The sequence below is a fragment of the Oncorhynchus kisutch genome, linkage group LG5 (genome assembly GCF_002021735.2).
Source record: "Oncorhynchus kisutch isolate 150728-3 linkage group LG5, Okis_V2, whole genome shotgun sequence".
In the NCBI taxonomy this organism is placed as follows: domain Eukaryota; kingdom Metazoa; phylum Chordata; class Actinopteri; order Salmoniformes; family Salmonidae; genus Oncorhynchus; species Oncorhynchus kisutch.
The window spans coordinates 62,180,158-62,199,996 of NC_034178.2; the positions used below are offsets into that span (position 1 = coordinate 62,180,158).

Genomic DNA, 19,839 nt, shown 5'->3' on the forward strand with positions numbered 1-19,839 from the left:
GATAGGGAGAGATGGACGAAGGCATATGATGAGAGAGAAAGGAGAGATGGACGAAGGGATATGATGAGAGAGAAAGGGAGAGATGGATGAAGGGATATGATGAGAGAGAAAGGGAGAGATGGATGAAGGGATATGATGAGAGAGATAGGGAGAGATGGATGAAGGGATATGATGAGAGAGATAGGGAGAGATGGACGAAGGCATATGATGAGAGCGAAAGGGAGAGATGGATGAAGGGATATGTTGAAAGAGATAGGGAGAGATGGATGAAGGGATATGATGAGAGAGATAGGGAGAGATGGATGAAGGGATATGATGAGAGAGAAAGGGAGAGATGGACGAAGGGATATGATGAGAGGGAAAGGGAGAGATGGATGAAGGGATATGATGAGAGAGAAAGGGAGAGATGGATGAAGTGATATGATGAGAGCGATAGGGAGAGATGGACGAAGGGATATGCTGAGACAGAAAGGGAGAGAAGGAGGAGAAATAGAGAGCTGGAGGGCAAAAGAAAAATCAATGACAAAAGAAAGAGAGAAGATGAAAGAAGATACAATATGTAGACTATGTGTGTGTCCCTGAGATTGTTTATTTAACTAAATATGTGTGTGTGTGTGTGTGTGTGTGGGCAGTCTTGTGTGTGAGGCAGCAGTAGCTTGTGCTAACCGTGTCCTAATTACACTACGCTGTATACGCTGTATACCTCAGTCCTGGGCTCTGGACTATTTTCACAGCTATTAATGTACCACTCCTCTGTTCTGAGGGATGGCCAATTCATTTCAGCCAATCTCTGAAAACCATGAGACAGACGCACACGCACACACCCACATACACACACCCACTGAAAGACAGAAGCATTGCTTCACCAGCAATGGTGGGCACGGATGGAGAACTTCTGTGTCCTCAAAAAATTGTTCATTTAAAAGCTAAGATGTGAACACGGAATTATAAGTATTTAGCGTGGCTGTGTGGAATGGATTTAATTTGGGTCTGTTAACGGAAGGTAGAGCCATTTACAGCAATGGAACTCATTTTATTTTATTTTTACCTATTTAACCAGGCAAGTCAGTTAAGAACAAATTCTTATTTTCAATGACGGACTAGGAACAGTGAACTTCCTGTTCAGGGGCAGAACGACATATTTGTACCTTGTCAGCTCGGGGGTTTGAACTCGCAACCTTCCGGTTACTAGTCCAACGCTCTAACCACTAGGCTACCCTGCTGCTAATGATAATTTTAAATTAGTATAATATAAATAAATTGGTGCTGGGCAGTTATTTGCCTCATGCTATGGCATATACACTGACTGTACAAAACATTAGGAACACCTTCCTAATATTGCGTTGCACCCCCTTTTGCCCTCAGAATAGCCTCTAATGTTTTGTACACTCAGTGTATAGCATATATGGCATAAGATAGGTATACAAAAGTGTGTTTACCTAATACTGTCCATAGCTCCTATTCTGAATCTCAGATATATCGCAAGTTATAAGCCGCAACAGAGAGAATGAACTAACAGCTTAAAAGGGATGCTTCAACAAGTGGTGATTTAGCCATGAAATGTGTTTACCTCTCATCTGTGACAACAAGTAGATGGCAGGGCTGAGGTCCACTCTGAACAAGTAGAGAGCATGGTCTGAGTTCCACTCTGAAAACCTAAATCCTTACCCTCTAACCTTGTTGACTTCCCCTTGTGGATTTGAGGTGGATAGATGGAGAGGTGAGAGCAACAGGATGGAATACCCTATTGTTATGACACTTCCTTACCCCAATCCAGTCCAATCAGATTGAAGAGAGTGAAGTCAACAGGGTAGTGTACTTGAATCCCAGATTGGAACTCACTCTATTTCAAGAGAGCTTCCCTTTAAATTAGGCAATGCTGATGTCTGTTGCAGCAGTTTGGAGCAACATTATGAGGTTGTCCCAGTCTTGTGCTATTTTACTTTCAGCCTCTCATGATTGTGTGTGTGTGTAGCACAATGGGTGTTTATTTAGCAAGGGAGGATAAAACGGACATAGGCAGCTATCCCAAAGTGCCGCGCTTAGAGCAGAGCTGAGGCTAATAGAGACGCGCAAATGCACGCACACGCACGCACACGCACGCACGCACGCACGCACGCACACACACACACACACACACACACACACACACACACACACACACACACACACACACACACACACACACACACACACACACACACACACACACACACACACACACACACACACACACACACACACACACACACACACACACACACACACACACACACACACCAGCAGATGAAGCAGCATAACTCTGTGATGTAACCCCATCTGTGCATACTATTCCATTAAGACCAAAGTGGAATATATTCCATACCAGTACAATAGAAAGCCTATTACACTATTTACACATGGTCCAAAAATCCACATGCTCAACCCAAAGCTCTCACACTACAGCAGTTTATCTCTCCATCAACAGGATACACACATAATCTCATGCCAACTGCAGTATAAACAAATAACATTATTTTAATGAATAAACAACATATCTAGGCTATTAAATCCTTAAAATCTACACAATAAACCCAAACTAGCTGTGATCCATTTCAAAATGTTAAGCAAATCCACAGCATTCAGGGGTCATGGCGGCCATTCTGATCTAGTCACATGACCTTCACCTTCCACAGGAATGAAAGGGAAAGAGCACTTCCTCTTTTGACAGATGGTATTGGAGGTCACGTTCAGCATTTCCTGTTTGTGAGTGTGAGTAGGGTGGCAGTGTGACAGTAGTGTGACAGGGTCAGGGGCCCCTCCCTGTCAGAGAACTGTGTCAGTCAGTTTCCCAATCCCCTCATGATGTCACCATAATACATTAATGGCCGTCTGTCAACCTATCAACACATCAGCTGGGATGAGCCGCCCGTCACCACGGCAACGACTGCAATTGGTGCCAAGCAAAAGTTTGGACACACCTACTCATTCAAGGGTTTTTCTTTATTTTTACTATTTTCTACATTGTAGAATAATAGTGAAGACATCAAAACTATGAAATAACACATAATGTAGTGACCAGAAAAGTGTTAAACAAATCAAAATATATTTTATATTTGAGATTCTTCAAAGTAACCATCCTTGGCCTTGATGACAGCTTTGCACACTCTTGCTCAGCATATACTACTGTATATACATATATAACAGTTGAGGTACTGTAGGCCAGTTGAGGTACAGTAGGCAAGTTGAGGTACAGTAGGCAAGTTGAGGTACAGTAGGCCAGTTGAGGTACTGTAGGCCAGTTGAGGTACAGTAGGTAAGTTTAGGTACAGTAGGCCAGTTGAGGTACAGTAGGTAAGTTGAGGTACAGTAGGCCAGTTGAGGTACTGTAGGCCAGTTGAGGTACAGTAGGCCAGTTGAGGTACAGTAGGCCAGTTGAGGTACAGTAGGCTAGATGAGGTACAGTAGGCAAGTTGAGGTACTGTATATCATATGTGTTGTTTGTTTGTTGTTTTTGAGTCCAAGAGGATAGGATGAGAACATAATGAAGGAAAAGGGGAGAAAGATAGAGGAGAAGGAGGTAGGGAAGAGAAGTTCTGCTCTCTGACTCAAGGAAATTGCCAATCAGTCTACTCCCCCGGCTGCGACAGTGGAGACAGACAAATGCATCAATCACATCCCTCTCTTTCTACTCCACCTTCCTCTCTCCTCCGTTCCTCTCCTCTGTCCTCATTCCCGGAGGGAGGACAGGCTGGGATGTTTTTATACCAAGGACCTATTCAAAAACAATGGAACTGCATCCGTCCATCCATCCACCCACCGACCCATCCATGCTGGCTCAATGGAAGTAATCAATGGCTCAGTAACAACTGGAAGATGCATTTGAAAGCTTTGGAAAAGGGCCTTAAGTTGGGGGTTACATACGATGGACACAGCCAAGATGGAGACAGACAGAGAGAGAGAGAAAGACTGTATAGATTGTGACAGACAGACAGACAGACAGACAGACAGACAGACAGACAGACAGACAGACAGACAGACAGACAGACAGACAGACAGACAGACAGACAGACAGACAGACAGACAGACAGACAGACAGACAGACAGACAGACAGACAGACAGACAGACATCAACAGGGAGACAAACAGACAGACAGACATCAACAGGGAGACAAACAGACAGACAGACAGAAAGACAGACAGACATAGACAGACAAAGGGAGACTGTATAGACTGTGACAGACAGACAGACAGACAGACAGACAGACAGACAGACAGACAGACAGACAGACAGACAGACAGACAGACAGACAGACAGACAGACAGACAGACAGACAGACAGACAGACAGACAGACAGACAGACAGACAGACAGACAGACAGACAGACAGACAGACAGACAGACAGACAGACAGACAGACAGACAGACAGACAGACAGACAGACAGACAGACAGACAGACAGACAGACAGACAGACAGACAGACAGACAGACAGACAGACAGACAGACAGACAGACAGACAGACAGACAGACAGACAGACAGACAGACAGACAGACAGACAGACAGACAGACAGACAGACAGACAGACAGACAGACAGACAGACAGACAGACAGACAGACAGACAGACAGACAGACAGACAGACAGACAGACAGACAGACAGACAGACAGACAGACAGACAGACAGACAGACAGACAGACAGACAGACAGACAGACAGACAGACAGACAGACAGACAGACAGACAGACAGACAGACAGACAGACAGACAGACAGACAGACAGACAGACAGACAGACAGACAGACAGACAGACAGACAGACAGACAGACAGACAGACAGACAGACAGACAGACAGACAGACAGACAGACAGACAGACAGACAGACAGACAGACAGACAGACAGACAGACAGATGGTCAAATGATCAAATGGTCAAAAAGATAGAAAGACAGACTGGGACAAGATAAACTGAAAGACACTGACTGACTGACTGGATAGAAGGATGATATGGGTCTGTCTCTTGACTGGATAGAAGGATGATATGGGTCTGTCTCTTGACTGGATAGAAGGATGCTATGGGTCTGTCTCTTGACTGGATAGAAGGATGCTATGGGTCTGTCTCTTGACTGGATAAAAGGATGCTATGGGTCTGTCTCTTGACTGGATAGAAGGATGATATGGGTCTGTCTCTTGACTGGATAGAAGGATGATATGGGTCTGTCTCTTGACTGGATAGAAGGATGATATGGGTCTGTCTCTTGACTGGATAGAAGGATGATATGGGTCTGTCTCTTGACTGGATAGAAGGATGATATGGGTCTGTCTCTTGACTGGATAAAAGGATGCTATGGGTCTGTCTCTTGACTGGATAGAAGGATGATATGGGTCTGTCTCTTGACTGGATACATGGTCTGAGAGAGACTAGCAACATGGTCTGAGAGAGACTAGCAACATGGTCTGAGAGAGACTAGCAACATGGTCTGAGAGAGACTAGCTACATGGTCTGAGAGAGACTAGCAACATGGTCTGAGAGAGACTAGCTACATGGTCTGAGAGAGACTAGCAACATGGTCTGAGAGAGACTAGCAACATGGTCTGAGAGAGACTAGCTACATGGTCTGAGAGAGACTAGCAACGTGGTCTGAGAGAGACTAGCTACATGGTCTGAGAGAGACTAGCTAAATGGTTTGAGAGAAACTAGCAACATGGTCTGAGAGAGACTAGCAACATGGTCTGAGAGAGACTAGCTACATGGTCTGAGAGAGACTAGCTACATGGTCTGAGAGAGACTAGCAACATGGTCTGAGAGAGACTAGCAACATGGTCTGAGAGAGACTAGCAACATGGTCTGAGAGAGACTAGCTACATGGTCTGAGAGAGACTAGCAACATATATTTGATGATACTTTTCTCCACTTTCAGACCATGTCACTTTCAAAAAGCTTCTGGAGTGCTGATTTAGGATCAACTTTGCCTGTCAGATCATAATGAATAAGATAACATGGACAGACTGATCCTAGATCAGCGTTTTATGAATAAAGACACATATCTTTTGATCTGAGGCTATAATGAAAAGTTCTGATGACATGGACTGCAATTCTATGGGAACTTCAGAATACCCAGGTACCCAACCTGCAAATGGAAGCTTGATTTTCCTCAACACTGGAATCACAACGTCTCCTTCCAAGGGTCAGGGAGACAGGCCTGAAAGGTTACGACTACAAGCAGTGCCACTCCTTGAAAGCAGCCCTGATCATCCATTTTGAATGCTGCCTTTTCTCTCCTGGTACGGAAGATGGTCTAATGAAAAGACAGCACCAAAGCCGCCAATATACATAAACTGATGAGACTGGGCTGCATTTGAACTCGATTGATCTGCATTTGGGAATGTGTTCCTATGATCTTCAATCATTCACTCACTCACTCACTCATTCATCTATTCACCCATTCACTCATTAATTTATTCAATTCAATCATTTATTCAACCCAGGTACTTACATTGACAGCTCATTCTTGGGGAGCCAAGGTCTTGATAGGAAGGAGTTTCCTGTCAAAGAAAAATAGAACAATTATGAGTTTAGTAATGTACAGGGAATAACTAATGTAATTTAGGTAAACTCAAAACACGCTGTTGCTATGGAAAATCCCAGAGTAACACACACACACACACACACACACACACACACACACACACACACACACACACACACACACACACACACACACACACACACACCTGGCTTCTAAGCCAGCATTAAATCATAATTATCTCATCCTAGACAAGTCTTTAGGGGAACATTCTGATTAGGACCAAGCCATCAAGCCAAAGCAACAGCATGCCATGCGTTTCCTCTTGTCTGTACTGTACTAGTCTTAACTGCACAATTCTGTACTGTACAATACTATTCTGTACTGTACTATTCTGTACTGCAGTGTACTGTGCTATTCTGTAGTGACCTATTCTGTAGAGGACTATAATATATTGTACCCTACTATTCTGTACTGAACTATTCTGAACGCTACTATTCTTCACTGTACAATTCTGTACTATTCTGTACTGTACTATTCTGTATTGTAGTGTACTGTATTATATTGTACTGTACTATTCTGTACTCTACTATTCTGCACAGTACTGTACTATTCTGTATTGTAGTGTACTGTATTATATTGTGCTGTACTATTCTGTACTGTACTATTCTGTACTGTACTATTCTGTATTGTCCTATTCTGTACTGTAGTGAACTATTCTGTACTGTACTATTCTGTATTGTCCTATTCTGTACTGTAGTGAACTATTCTGTACTGTACTATTCTGTATTGTCCTATTCTGTACTGTAGTGAACTATTCTGTACTGTACTATTCTGTATTGTCCTATTCTGTACTGTAGTGAACTATTCTGTACTGTACTATTCTGTATTGTCCTATTCTGTACTGTAGTGAACTATTCTGTACTGTACTATTCTGTATTGTCCTATTCTGTACTGTAGTGAACTATTCTGTACTGTACTATTCTGTATTGTCCTATTCTGTACTGTAGTGAACTATTCTGTACTGTACTATTCTGTATTGTCCTATTCTGTACTGTAGTGAACTATTCTGTACTGTACTGTACTATTCGGTACTGTGATGTACTGCACTGTTCTGCTAAATTGTAATTATTTCGCCTCTATGGCCTATTTATTGCCTTACCTCCCTAATCGTCTACATTTGCACAAACTGTACATAGATTTTTCTATTGTGTTATTGACTGTACGTTTGTTTATGTGTAACTCTGTGTTGTTGTCACACTGCTTTGCTTTATCTTGGCCAGGTCACAGTTGTTAATGAGAACTTGTTCTCAACTAGCCTACCTGGTTAAATAAAGGTGTTCTCAACTAGCCTACCTGGTTAAATAAAGGTGTTCTCAACTAGCCTACCTGGTTAAATAAAGGTGTTCTCAACTGGCCTACCTGGTTAAATAAAGGTGTTCTCAACTAGCCTACCTGGTTAAATAAAGGTGTTCTCAACTAGCCTACCTGGTTAAATAAAGGTGAAATAAATATATTTAAAACACTGTACTATTTTGGACTGTATTGGACTGTACTATTCTGTACTCTACTATTCTGTATTATTCAGTACTGTATTATTCTGCACTATACTATATTGTACTGTACTATACTGTACTTCACTGTAATATTCTGTACTATACTGTACTATACACTACTGTACTATTCTGTACTATACTATACTAGTCTGTCCTGTACTATTCTATTATGTACTGTACTAGTCTGTACTGTACTAATCTATCCTGTACTGTACTATTATATTCTTTACTGTACTGTACTATTATGTACTGTTCTATTCTGTACTATTATATTCTGTACTGTCCTATTATATTCTGTACTATTATATTCTTTACTGTACTGTACTATTATGTACTGTTCTATTCTGTACTATTATATTCTGTACTGTCCTATTATATTCTGTACTATTATATTCTGTACTGTACTGTTCTATTATGTACTGTACTATTCTGTACTATTATATTCTGTACTGTCCTATTATATTCTGTACTATTATATTCTTTACTGTACTGTACTATTATGTACTGTTCTATTCTGTACTATTATATTCTGTACTGTCCTATTATATTCTGTACTATTATATTCTTTACTGTACTATACTATTATGTACTGTTCTATTCTGTACTATTATATTCTGTACTGTCCTATTATATTCTGTACTATTATATTCTGTACTGTACTGTTCTATTATGTACTGTACTATTCTGTACTATTATATTCTGTACTGTCCTATTATATTCTGTACTATTATATTCTTTACTGTACTGTACTATTATGTACTGTTCTATTCTGTACTATTATATTCTGTACTGTCCTATTATATTCTGTACTATTATATTCTTTACTGTACTGTACTATTATGTACTGTTCTATTCTGTACTATTATATTCTGTACTGTCCTATTATATTCTGTACTATTATATTCTGTACTGTACTGTTTTTTTTTTTTTTTTTTACCTTTATTTAACCAGGCAAGTCAGTTAAGAACACATTCTTATTTTCAATGACGGCCTGGGAACAGTGGGTTAACTGCCTGTTCAGGGGCAGAACGGCAGATTTGTACCTTGTCAGCTTTGGGGGTTTGAACTCACAACCTTCCGGTTACTAGTCCAACGCTCTAACCACTAGGCTACGCTGCCGCCCCTATATTCTGTACTGTACTGTTCTATTATGTACTCTACTATTCTGTACTATTATATTCTGTACTGTCCTATTATATTCTGTACTATTATATGCTGTACTGTCCTATTATATTCTGTACTGTTCTATTATGTACTGTACTATTCTGTACTGTCCTATTATATTCTGTACTGTTCTATTATGTACTGCACTAATCTGTACTGTAGTGTACTGTACTATTCTGTACTGTCCTATTATATTCTGTACTGTTCTATTATGTACTGTACTAATCTGTACTGTAGTGTACTGTACTATTCTGTACTGTACTATTCTGTACTGTACTGTACTATTTGGTACTGTAATGTACTGTACTATTCTGTACTGTACTATTTGGTACTGTAATGTACTGTACTATTCTGTACTGTACTATTTGGTACTGTAATGTACTGTACTATTATGTACTGTTCTGCACTGTACTATACTGCACTGTACTATACTGTACTGTACTATACTATTCTGCACTATTTTGTACTGTACTATTCTGTAGTGTACTATACTGTACTTTACAGTAATATTCTGTACTATACTGTAATGTACTATACATTACTGTACTATTATGTACTATACTATACTGTACTGGCCTGTACTGTACTAGTCTGTACTGTACTGTACTAGTCTGTACTGTACTATTCTATACTGTACTAATATGTACTGTACTATTCTATTGTGTACTGTAGTAGTCTGTACTGTACTATTCTATTCTGTACTATACTGTAATGTACTATGCATTACTGTAATATTCTGTACTATACTATACTGTACTGGTCTGTACTGTACTAGTCTGTACTGTACTATTCTATTCTGTACTGTACTAGTCGGTACTGTACTCAACCGTACTGTACTGTACTTCCCTGGCCTACGTTCATCTTTCTCTCTCTTTGCACCTGAGAGTATAGAGAACAAAGGTACCAACTGGCTTCACAACATCTCATCTTCATCTGTATTAAAAAGCTGTTGTGTAACAACTTCAACGTTTGTTAGGGGTTGTCAAATTGTTCCGTTACGGTTTTTGCTGGCTCAGATTCCTTTCAACAGCAGGGTGCTTTCACACCTGGGCTTGACTGGGGCTTGGGGTGAACTGTGTGTTCTTCATTATGCAAGATTGTGTGTGTGTGTGTGTGTGTGTGTGTGTGTGTGTGTGTGTGTGTGTGTGTGTGTGTGTGTGTGTGTGTGTGTAGCCATGCATAGAGGATATACTACAGGGGGATACAAGTGGAGGCAAGGGCACTACAGCCTTAGTGTGTGTGTTTTTCTGTGTGTGTGTGTGTGAGACCCTGATCACCATACACTGCTTACTGACCCTGAAGTAACAAGTGTGAGTGTTCTCTTGTCAGGCCTGTCATTGTATGTATACCTTAGAGAGCTATTTATAACCTGTCAGAAATGTCCCAAAATGCCCAGATCAAAACAATGTTCTTTAGCTAGGTCATAGATTTTGTAGTAATGTTCGAGTCACTCAACTATTACATTAGACTAGAGGTCGACCGATTAATCGGAATGGCCGTTTAATTAAGGCCAATTTCAAGTTTTCATAACAATCGGAAATCGGTATTTTTGGACGCCAATTATTATAATATTTTTTTACACCTTTATTTAATCTTTATTTAACTAGGCAAGTCAGTTAAGAACACATTCTTACTTTCAACGACGGCCTAGGAACGGTGGGTAAACTGCCTTGTTCAGGGGCAGAACGATAGATTTTTACCTTGTCAGCTCTGGGATTCAATCTTGTAGCCTTACGGTTAACTAGTCCAACGCTCTAACCACCTGCCTCTCATTACACTCCACGAGGAGACTGCCTGTTACGCGAATGCAGTAGAAGCTAGCGTTAAACTTATCTTATAAAAAACAATCAATCAATCATAATCACTAGTTAACCACACATGGTTGATGATATTACTAGTTTATCTTGCATGTCCTGCGTTGCATATAATCGATGCAACGCTGGGGGATGATTTAACAAAAGCGCATTTGCACGACTGTACCTAACCATAAACACCAATGCCTTTCTTAAAATCAATACACAGAAGTATATATATTTAAACCTGCATATTTAGCTAAAAGAAATCCAGGTTAGCAGGCAATATTAACCAGGTGAAATTGTGTCACATTGCGTTCATTGCACGCAGAGTCAGGGTATATGCAACAGTTTGGGCAGCCTGGCTCATTGCGAACTAATTTGCCAGAACTGTACGTAATTGTGACATAACATTGAAGGTTGTACAATGTAACAAGAATATTTAGACTTAGGGATGCCATCTGTTAGATAAAATACTGAATGGTTCCTTCTTTCACTGAAAGAATAAACGTCTTGCTTTCGAGATGATAGTTTACGGATTCTACCATATTAATGACCAAAGGCTCGTATTTCCTTGTTTTATTATGTTATGTTTAAGTCTATGATTTGATATTTGATAGAGTAGTCTGACTGAGCAGTGGTAGGCAGCAGCAGGCTCGTAAGCATTCATTCAAACAGCACTTTCGTGCGTTTTGCCAGCAGCTCTTCACAAGCACAGCGCTGTTTTTGACTTCAAGCCTATCAGCCTAATGGCTGGTGTAACCGATGTGAAATGGCTAGCTAGTTAGCGGGGTGCGCGCTAATAGTGTTTTAAACGTCACTGAGACTTGGAGTAGTTATTCCCCTTGCTCTGCAAGGGCCGTGGCTTTTGTGGAGCGATGGGTAACGCTGCTTCGAGTGTGGCTGTTGTCGATGTGTTCCTGGTTCAAGCCCAGGTAGGGGCGAGGAGAGGGATGGAAGCTATACTGTTACACTGGCAATACTAAAGTGCTTATAAGAACATCCAATAGTCAAAGGTTAATGAAATACAAATGGTATAGAGAGAAATAGTCCTATAAATACTATATTAACTACAACCTAAAACCTCTTACCTTGGAATATTGAAGTCTCATGTTAAAAGGAACCACCAACTTTCATATGTTCTCATGTTCTGAGCAAGGAACTCAAACGTTAGCTTTTTTACATGGCACATATTGCACTTTTACTTCTCCAACACTTTGTTTTTGCATTATTTAATCCAAATTGAACATGTGTCATTATTTATTTGAGGCTAAATTGATTTTTATTTATGTATTATATTAAGTTAAAATAAGTGTTCATTCAGTATTGTTGTAATTGTCATTATTACAAATAAGTAAAAAGTAAAAATCGGCCGATTAATCGGTATCTGCTTTTTTTCGACCCTCCAATAATCGGTATTGGTATCGGCGTTGAAATATTATAATTGGTTGCTTTAAAACGGCTAAATTTCTTATGAACCCCATGAAAAAAATTGTGGAATTGCAGGAACATGCAACATTTTCTCTCCGACAAAATCAGAGGTGTGTCGTGAACAGTGCTTATGTGTAACGTGGACACTCGGAGTAGGAAAGCAAGTGCAGGTGGTGAGTTAATATTAAACATAATATTGAACAATATAACAAACACGAGTAGAGTAGCGTAGAGACACGAAACACAGGAACAGAAACTTTGCCTAGGGAAAGAACCAAAGGGAGTGACATATATAGGGATGGTAATCAGGCAGAAGAACCCAAGGGAGTGACATATATAGGGAAGGTAATCAGGCAGGTGATTGAGTCCAGGTGAGTCTGATGTGCGTAATGATGGTGACAGGTGTGCGTAATAATGAGCAGCCTGACGACCTGGAGCACCAGAGAGGGAGTATACATGACATTATGCCCATAGAAATAGATGTTCCCCAATGCTGGAATGGGGGCCTGAGTGAAAAGGTTTGGGTTTATGCTGTGGTTGGAGCCAGCTGATTGGGGCTGGGTTAAGGGCATTTAGGCTGGGTTATTATGGGCCTTTAGGCTGGGTTATTTATGGGCCTTTAGGCTGGGGTTGGAACGAGCTGACTAGGGATGGGTTAGCTTAGCTATGGGAGTTCAGTTTGACCATCCAATTATAATGCCCCCTCTCTGTTTTTTCTGGGACTATAGGCTGGAGTTTGGACATGGCTAGGCCCTGTTGGAGCTCACTAATCGAGGACCATAGTGGGTCCCAGCGAAGGCAACTCTGATGTGTGGAGGGCTCGTTTGGGCAGAGCTAACAGTGGCCCGAGGGCAGAGGCTAATCTTTCAACTACATGGGGAGAGCTGCCTCAGAGTCTCTCTGTCAGAGATTAATTGTTTGTGTGTGTGTGTGTGTGTGTGTGTGTCTGTGCATACGCGCGTGCATGTGCTTCCGCGCCTATGTGTGTGTGTGTGCATACTGTACAAGGACCATCAACCACTGCTCTATCCCCAAAAAACAAAGACTAACTACCAAGGTTCAAGAAAGGGAGATGGCAGAAATGCCGCATTAAGCATTTAATACTTTCCCATATGAAGGAACAGAAAATATGCTCCTCTATATGTTTTCAAAGTGGATGTAGCCCGTTTGAAGACTGGGGGAGCAAAAGTATCACGGCATGAAGTCCTGCTCTTGTTTTATGGAAGAATGAAAGTAGACATCCAATATGTTGTATGAGGAGGGACACAGACTACAGCAGCACAGACTGGCTGGAGAGAGGAGAGACTTGTGTTAACAAAAAGTGATGCTGTGTCTGACCTAACCTCTGTCTTGGTTCACCAACAGCCAGTATGCACAAGTACTGAAATCTCACTTTATCTTCCAGTTTTAAAATGAAACTGTTTTGGTTTGTCATTCCTTGTCAAGGTGTTTGGCAGCATTTAATGTAGCACAGCAAAGCAAATGTGAAAGTACCCCGTGAACATTTAATCCATTCAAACTGTGGTGGAAGTGATGTTATGTCTTTCTATTTCATTCTATTTCCATCTCCATTCCATGTTGACATACTTTTCTTTCAATCAGATTAATTTCAAAACCCCTCATCGTCACAATGTCTATCAATAGTGCTGCGTGCGGATGGAACAAAATCAGATAAAACAACACAGTCATCTTCTCATAGCCTTCTACCCAGTTAGAGCACTTACTGTAACAACAACAACAAGATCATTTTGACCATAATGAAATAATTCACATTTGGCAGAATTATGATTATTCAAAAATAATGTAGAGCAGAATGTTGAGCAGAATGTAGAAGTAGTGGGAGTAATGTTGAGCAGAATGTAGAAGTAGGGGGAGTAATATTGAGCAGAATGTAGAGGTAGGGGGAGTAATGTTGAGCAGAATTTAGAAGTAGTAGGAGTAATGTTGAGCAGAATTTAGAAGTAGTGGGAGTAATGTTGAGCAGAATTTAGAAGTAGTGGGAGTAATGTTGAGCAGAATTTAGAAGTAGTAGGAGTAAAGTTGAGCAGAATTTAGAAGTAGTAGGAGTAATGTTGAGCAGAATTTAGAAGTAGTAGGAGTAATGTTGAGCAGAATTCACTGGCTTCTTAAAGCCCACTGCAGATGGATTTGAAGTCACACACAGGCACTAGAAAACATACACACTCACAACACATGCAGGCACATAGAAACACACACACACACACACACACACACACACACACACACACACACACACACACACACACACACACACTGGGGTTGTGGAGTGGAAAGTACTATAAGACAAACGAGAGAAAACATTTGTAAGCACAATGAGGGATCTGCGGGTGATGGGTTGTTGGATTAGGGTCTTATTTTAATTTAGGAAATGCATAATGAATGTCAACTCAACTTTCGTGGGTACATTTTTCTCCCAGATTGGGCATGTGTGTGGGGTAGGAGTCCTCACTAACAGTAAATGGCTCAACTGAGTAACAATAACAATGTATCTGTTAGAGATTTTGCATGGGTAATTCCAAACTGAGCAATGATAACTGAGTGCTGAAATAGTTTCTGGGCATGCATATAGTCGAGGACAATCTTTTAACTGAGGAAATACACTGAGTGTACAGAACATTAGGAACCCTTTCCTAAATATTGATTTGCACCCCCTCTTGCCCTCAGAACAGCCTCAATTCGTTGGGACATGGATTCTATAAGGTGTCGAAAGCATTCCACAGGGATGTTGGCCCATGTTGACTCCAGTACTTTCCACTGCTGTTAAGTTGGCTGGGTGTCTTTTGGGTGGTGGACCGGGAAACTGTTGAGCGTGAAAAACCCAGCAGCGTTGCAGTTCTTGACACACTCAAACCGGTGCGCCGGGCACCTACAACCATACCCTGTTCAAAGGGATTTAAATCTTTTGTCTTGATCTCTCTCTCTCTCTCTCTCTCTCTCTCTCTCTCTCTCTCTCTCTCTCTCTCTCTCTCTCTCTCTCTCTCTCTCTCTCTCTCTCTCTCTCTCTCTCTCTCTCTCTCTCTCTCTCTCTCTCTCTCTCTCTCTCTCTCTCTCTCTCTCTCTCTCTCTCTCTCTCTCTCTCTCTCTCTCTCTCTCTCTCTCTCTCTCTCTCTCTCTCTCTCTCTCTCTCTCTCTCTCTCTCTCTCTCTCTCTCTCTCTCTCTCTCTCTCTCTCTCTCTCATAAATCAGATGCACCATCTTTATCATACTATTTTATGCTCCTGTACAAAAATTGTCAAACATAGGCTAGGAGGTCCCTCATTTACAGTGATTACCTCAACAGTATACAATACATCACTATAATTATGTAATTGCCAAAATGGATTCAAACCCAGGGCTCCTGCGCACCATAAGACTATGTTAGCCCGCAGATCTAAAACCTAGGCATAAACTTAGAGAGTTCGCGCAGGTGTTCACATCTCAATTCAATCCCTTATAATATGTCACCTAACTAACGAAAGTGCCTATCACTCACTATGAGTAGTGTACTTTATAAGTCAGAGGCACCAGTTGGCAAATGTGAACTGGTCTTGAACTAGTTCTTCTTTATCTCATTGACGTTATGAGGACAGCATGTCCTGGACCCACTGCCCAAAATAGATTTGTTCAAAGAAACAAATAGCACATTCATGGCTTCGCAGAGACACTTGAAGTCAAAATAAGAAAAGGAGAAATATCCAGTGACAGTGATATGAAGCAGGACAGCTTGCGTTTGTGGAGGATAGGTGACAAGAGGGATTGAGAAGTCATACAGGGGGAAAATGACTTGTTAGCGTTGCTTAAAAACAAAGTTAAAGCGCAGTTCCTAAAAACACAAAAAAATTTGAAAGCCTATGTCCTGAGTACTGTACAGCCTGTTAGAATTGAACTTGATTACTTGGGACTTGAGCGGTGTGTGCCTTAACATCTACTTGACTAAGCTGTCATTGGCTCTGTGTCCCTCCATCACATGTGACCTACTTGTTGTGTGTATGTACTGACATGTATGTGTAACTGATAGATGCACACACACACTAGATGCTAATGTTTTTATTGTACGTAAATTGTGGCATTTTGTCTGTAATGGATTTATTTCTAATATTTTTCTCCCCAATTTTGTGGTCTCCAATTGGTAGTTACAGTCTTGTACCATCGCTGCAACTCCCGTATGGAGAGGTGAAGGTCGAGAGCCGTGCGTCCTCAGGAACACAACCCAGCTAAGCCGCATTGCTTCTTGACACAATGCCCACTTAACCTGGAAGCCAGCTGCACCAATGTGTCGGTGGAAACACCGTACACCTGGCAACCGTGTCAGCGTGTACTGCACCGGCCCGTCACAGGAGTCGCTAGTGCGCGATGGGAAAAGGACATCCCTGCCAGCCAAACCCTTCCCCGATGATGGGCCAAGTGTGCGCTGCCCCATGGGTCTCCCGGTTGCAAACGGCTGCGACAGAGCCTGGACTCTAACCCAGAATCTCTAGCAGCACAGCCTTAGACCACTGCACCACTCGGCCCGTGTCTGTAATGTATTTCTCGTTATACGTTGGACCCCAGTAAGACGGCTAAAGGGGATCCTAATAAATCAAATCAAAGTATTTCTTACCTAAAAATACTGTGGGGGTGAAGTATTTATGCTAGACTGGTTCAATTGGTTGTTTTAATTACAAGGCCAGCCTTTCAACCCACCTCATTTAGCTATTCATCTAGATGTATTCAGACTAGATCATTATACACGTTCACCTGTCCTTGGTGTAGGAGTTGGGCGGATATACTTCAGATACAAAAAATATTCTTGTCTATGTTGTTCTTGATGGGTGCTGTCAGGATTCAAGGACCAGATAGATAATCAAGGGTCCTATTCAAACGGTGTCCTCAGCCCTCTGCTGTACTCCATGTGCACCCACGACTGCATTGCTTTGCACGACACTATCTTCATCATCAAGTTTGCTGTAGGCCTGATAGGTTGTAGGCCTGATAGGTGCGTGGTGCCAGCACTGGTGGTACCGGCGTGGGGACACGCACCTCAGGGCAAGTGCGGGGAGGAGGAACAGGACGTACTGGACTCTGGAGGCGCACTGTAGGCCTGGTGCGTGGTGCCGGCACTGGTGGTACTGGGCTGGTGACACGCACCTCAGTGCGAGTGCGGGGAGCAGGCACAGGATGTTCTGGACTGTGGAGGCGCACTGGAGGTCTGGAGTGTAGAGCTGACACAATCCGTCCTGGCTGGATGTTTATTTTCGCCCTGCATATGCAGGGCGCTGGCACAGGACGCACTGGGCTGTGGAGACATAGTGCGCAGAGGCGGCGCAGGATATCCTGGTCCAAGGAGGTTTACCGGAGTCCAGGGTCCCATTCCATCTAGTATCTCCTCCCATGTCCATTTCCCCATTAAACGCTGCTCCTCCTTTTCATGCTACTTGGTCCTGTTATGGTGGGTTCTTCTGTCACTAACAAAACAACAAAACGAACCGTGAAGCTAATATGGCTAGTGCAGAAAGGCAACTAAACATAGAATAAGAACCCACAAAATACCCAAGGAATATGGCTACCTAAATATGGTCCCCAATCAGAGACAACGATAAACAGCTGCCACTGATTGAGAACCAATTCAGGCAACCATAGACATATAAACACCTAGACTTACAAAACCCCCTAGACATACAAAAACCTTAGACAATACCAAAACGAACAAACCACCCTTGTCACACCCTGACCTAACCAAAATAACAACCTGCCCCTCAAAGTCAGCAAAACAAAGGAGTTGGATGTTGATTTCAGGAAGCAGAGGAGGGAACACGTCCTGATCCACAGCAACGGGACTACAGTAGAGAGAGTCATGAGTTTTAAGTTCCATGGCGTCCTCATCACAGAGACTTGACATGGAACAACAACACCACCACTCTTCCCTAAGGTGGCTGAATAATTACTTTTTTTTTTACAACGATCTCAATATACTTCAAAATGATTATAGCCAAATGAAAACTGTGTAGAAGAGATAATGGACCTATATTTATAGTTTATTGACTGTGTCAAGCCCACTAATAATCACTGAAATTAAAGCTAGACAGTCAGTAGGTATAGAAAATTCCCAAAACGATGTTGAGGAAATATATAAAGATACCAATATATACCAAAGGAAATACAGCCCCCGAGGCAAAATGAGTTTGACATCCGTGCTGCATTGGCACTCATTGAGGCAAAGGAATATCACATCATTTAATTACACTGGCAGGTTGAGGGAAAGCAGACAGGCAGACTGATGGAATGAAGGACAGAGGGACAGATATGAATAGACCGACAGACAGCAGTCTGAATTGTTTTGTTGCTGACTAGAGCAGCCATACCCATATGATACATTGCCCAAGGCCTGTTCATGCCCTTATGTAACGTGGGCAGTGGAACAACAGGTTCAATCTCAGAATCATGCTCTTAAGCCTCTTGGAGACGTTAGAGACAATCAACACATCACAGGAATCCGTTTCCCCATGCCTGTCAACTGACCATTAGGATATCTTGCATCGCCAGCCAGACTAACTAGAAGTTGTTTCAGTATAGCATGTTGGCTATGCCATCACTCCAATGCCCCGGACGCTCTGTCTGGGGGTAAAACTGACTTGTTAGACACTCAAGAGGGCTGTGTGATGGTTTCCCTCCATCTCACAGGCGTTGCCGTGGGCCCGTGGTTACAGTTCTTGCACCTGTTGTTTTGATTGATTCACGGGGTGTTTAATGCAATTACCTCGCCAGGCCGCTATACCCCAAACACCAGCGTGTCATCTCTAATGATTAATTATTGTGGCAGGTAGCCACCATTATGTGAGCCAAGCTACAGTCACAATTATTACGGCCTCTCCTTCCTTTATGGCAGGCACTGGAGGCACTTAAGGCCCGAACATTAGGTTTCCTAAGACCTAAGGGATAAATAAATATCTGTAACTGAATCAGTCACTTTCAATTACAGTGTGGAGCAACACTTAGACCGCGAGTAACAACACAATTATCACATAGACCTTCCGTCTAAATATCGCTGCCGGTCCCAACAATGTTGTTCTGGCCATAAATGGTGCTCGCAGCATTTACTCCTGAAATAGGCTGCAGCCTGGAATTTCTAAGAGGGGAAATACACTATATATACAAAAAATGTGGACACCCCTTTCAATTAGTGGATTCGGCTATTTCAGCCAAACCCGTTTCTGACAGGTGTGGAAAATCGAGCACACAGCCATGCAATCTCCATAGACAAACATTAGCAGTAGAATGGCTTTACATAAGAGCTCAGTGACTTTCAACATGGAACCTTTTCAACAAGTCAGTTCATCAAATTTGTGCCCTGCTAGAGCTGCCCCGTTCAAGTATAAGTGCTGGTATTGTGAAGTGGAAACGTCTAGGAGCAA

General features: G+C 42.0%; 1 protein-coding gene across 1 annotated transcript in view; it reads right to left on the reverse strand.

Moving 5' to 3' along the window:
- Positions 1–19,839, reverse strand: part of LOC109891640 (disks large-associated protein 4-like) — a 221,173-nt gene that overhangs the window by 100,617 nt on the left and 100,717 nt on the right. Inside the window, exon 3 of the mRNA XM_031825626.1 lies at positions 6,475–6,523. The gene's annotated coding sequence lies outside the window, so the exon portion shown is untranslated. The remainder of the gene's footprint in view (positions 1–6,474; positions 6,524–19,839) is intronic.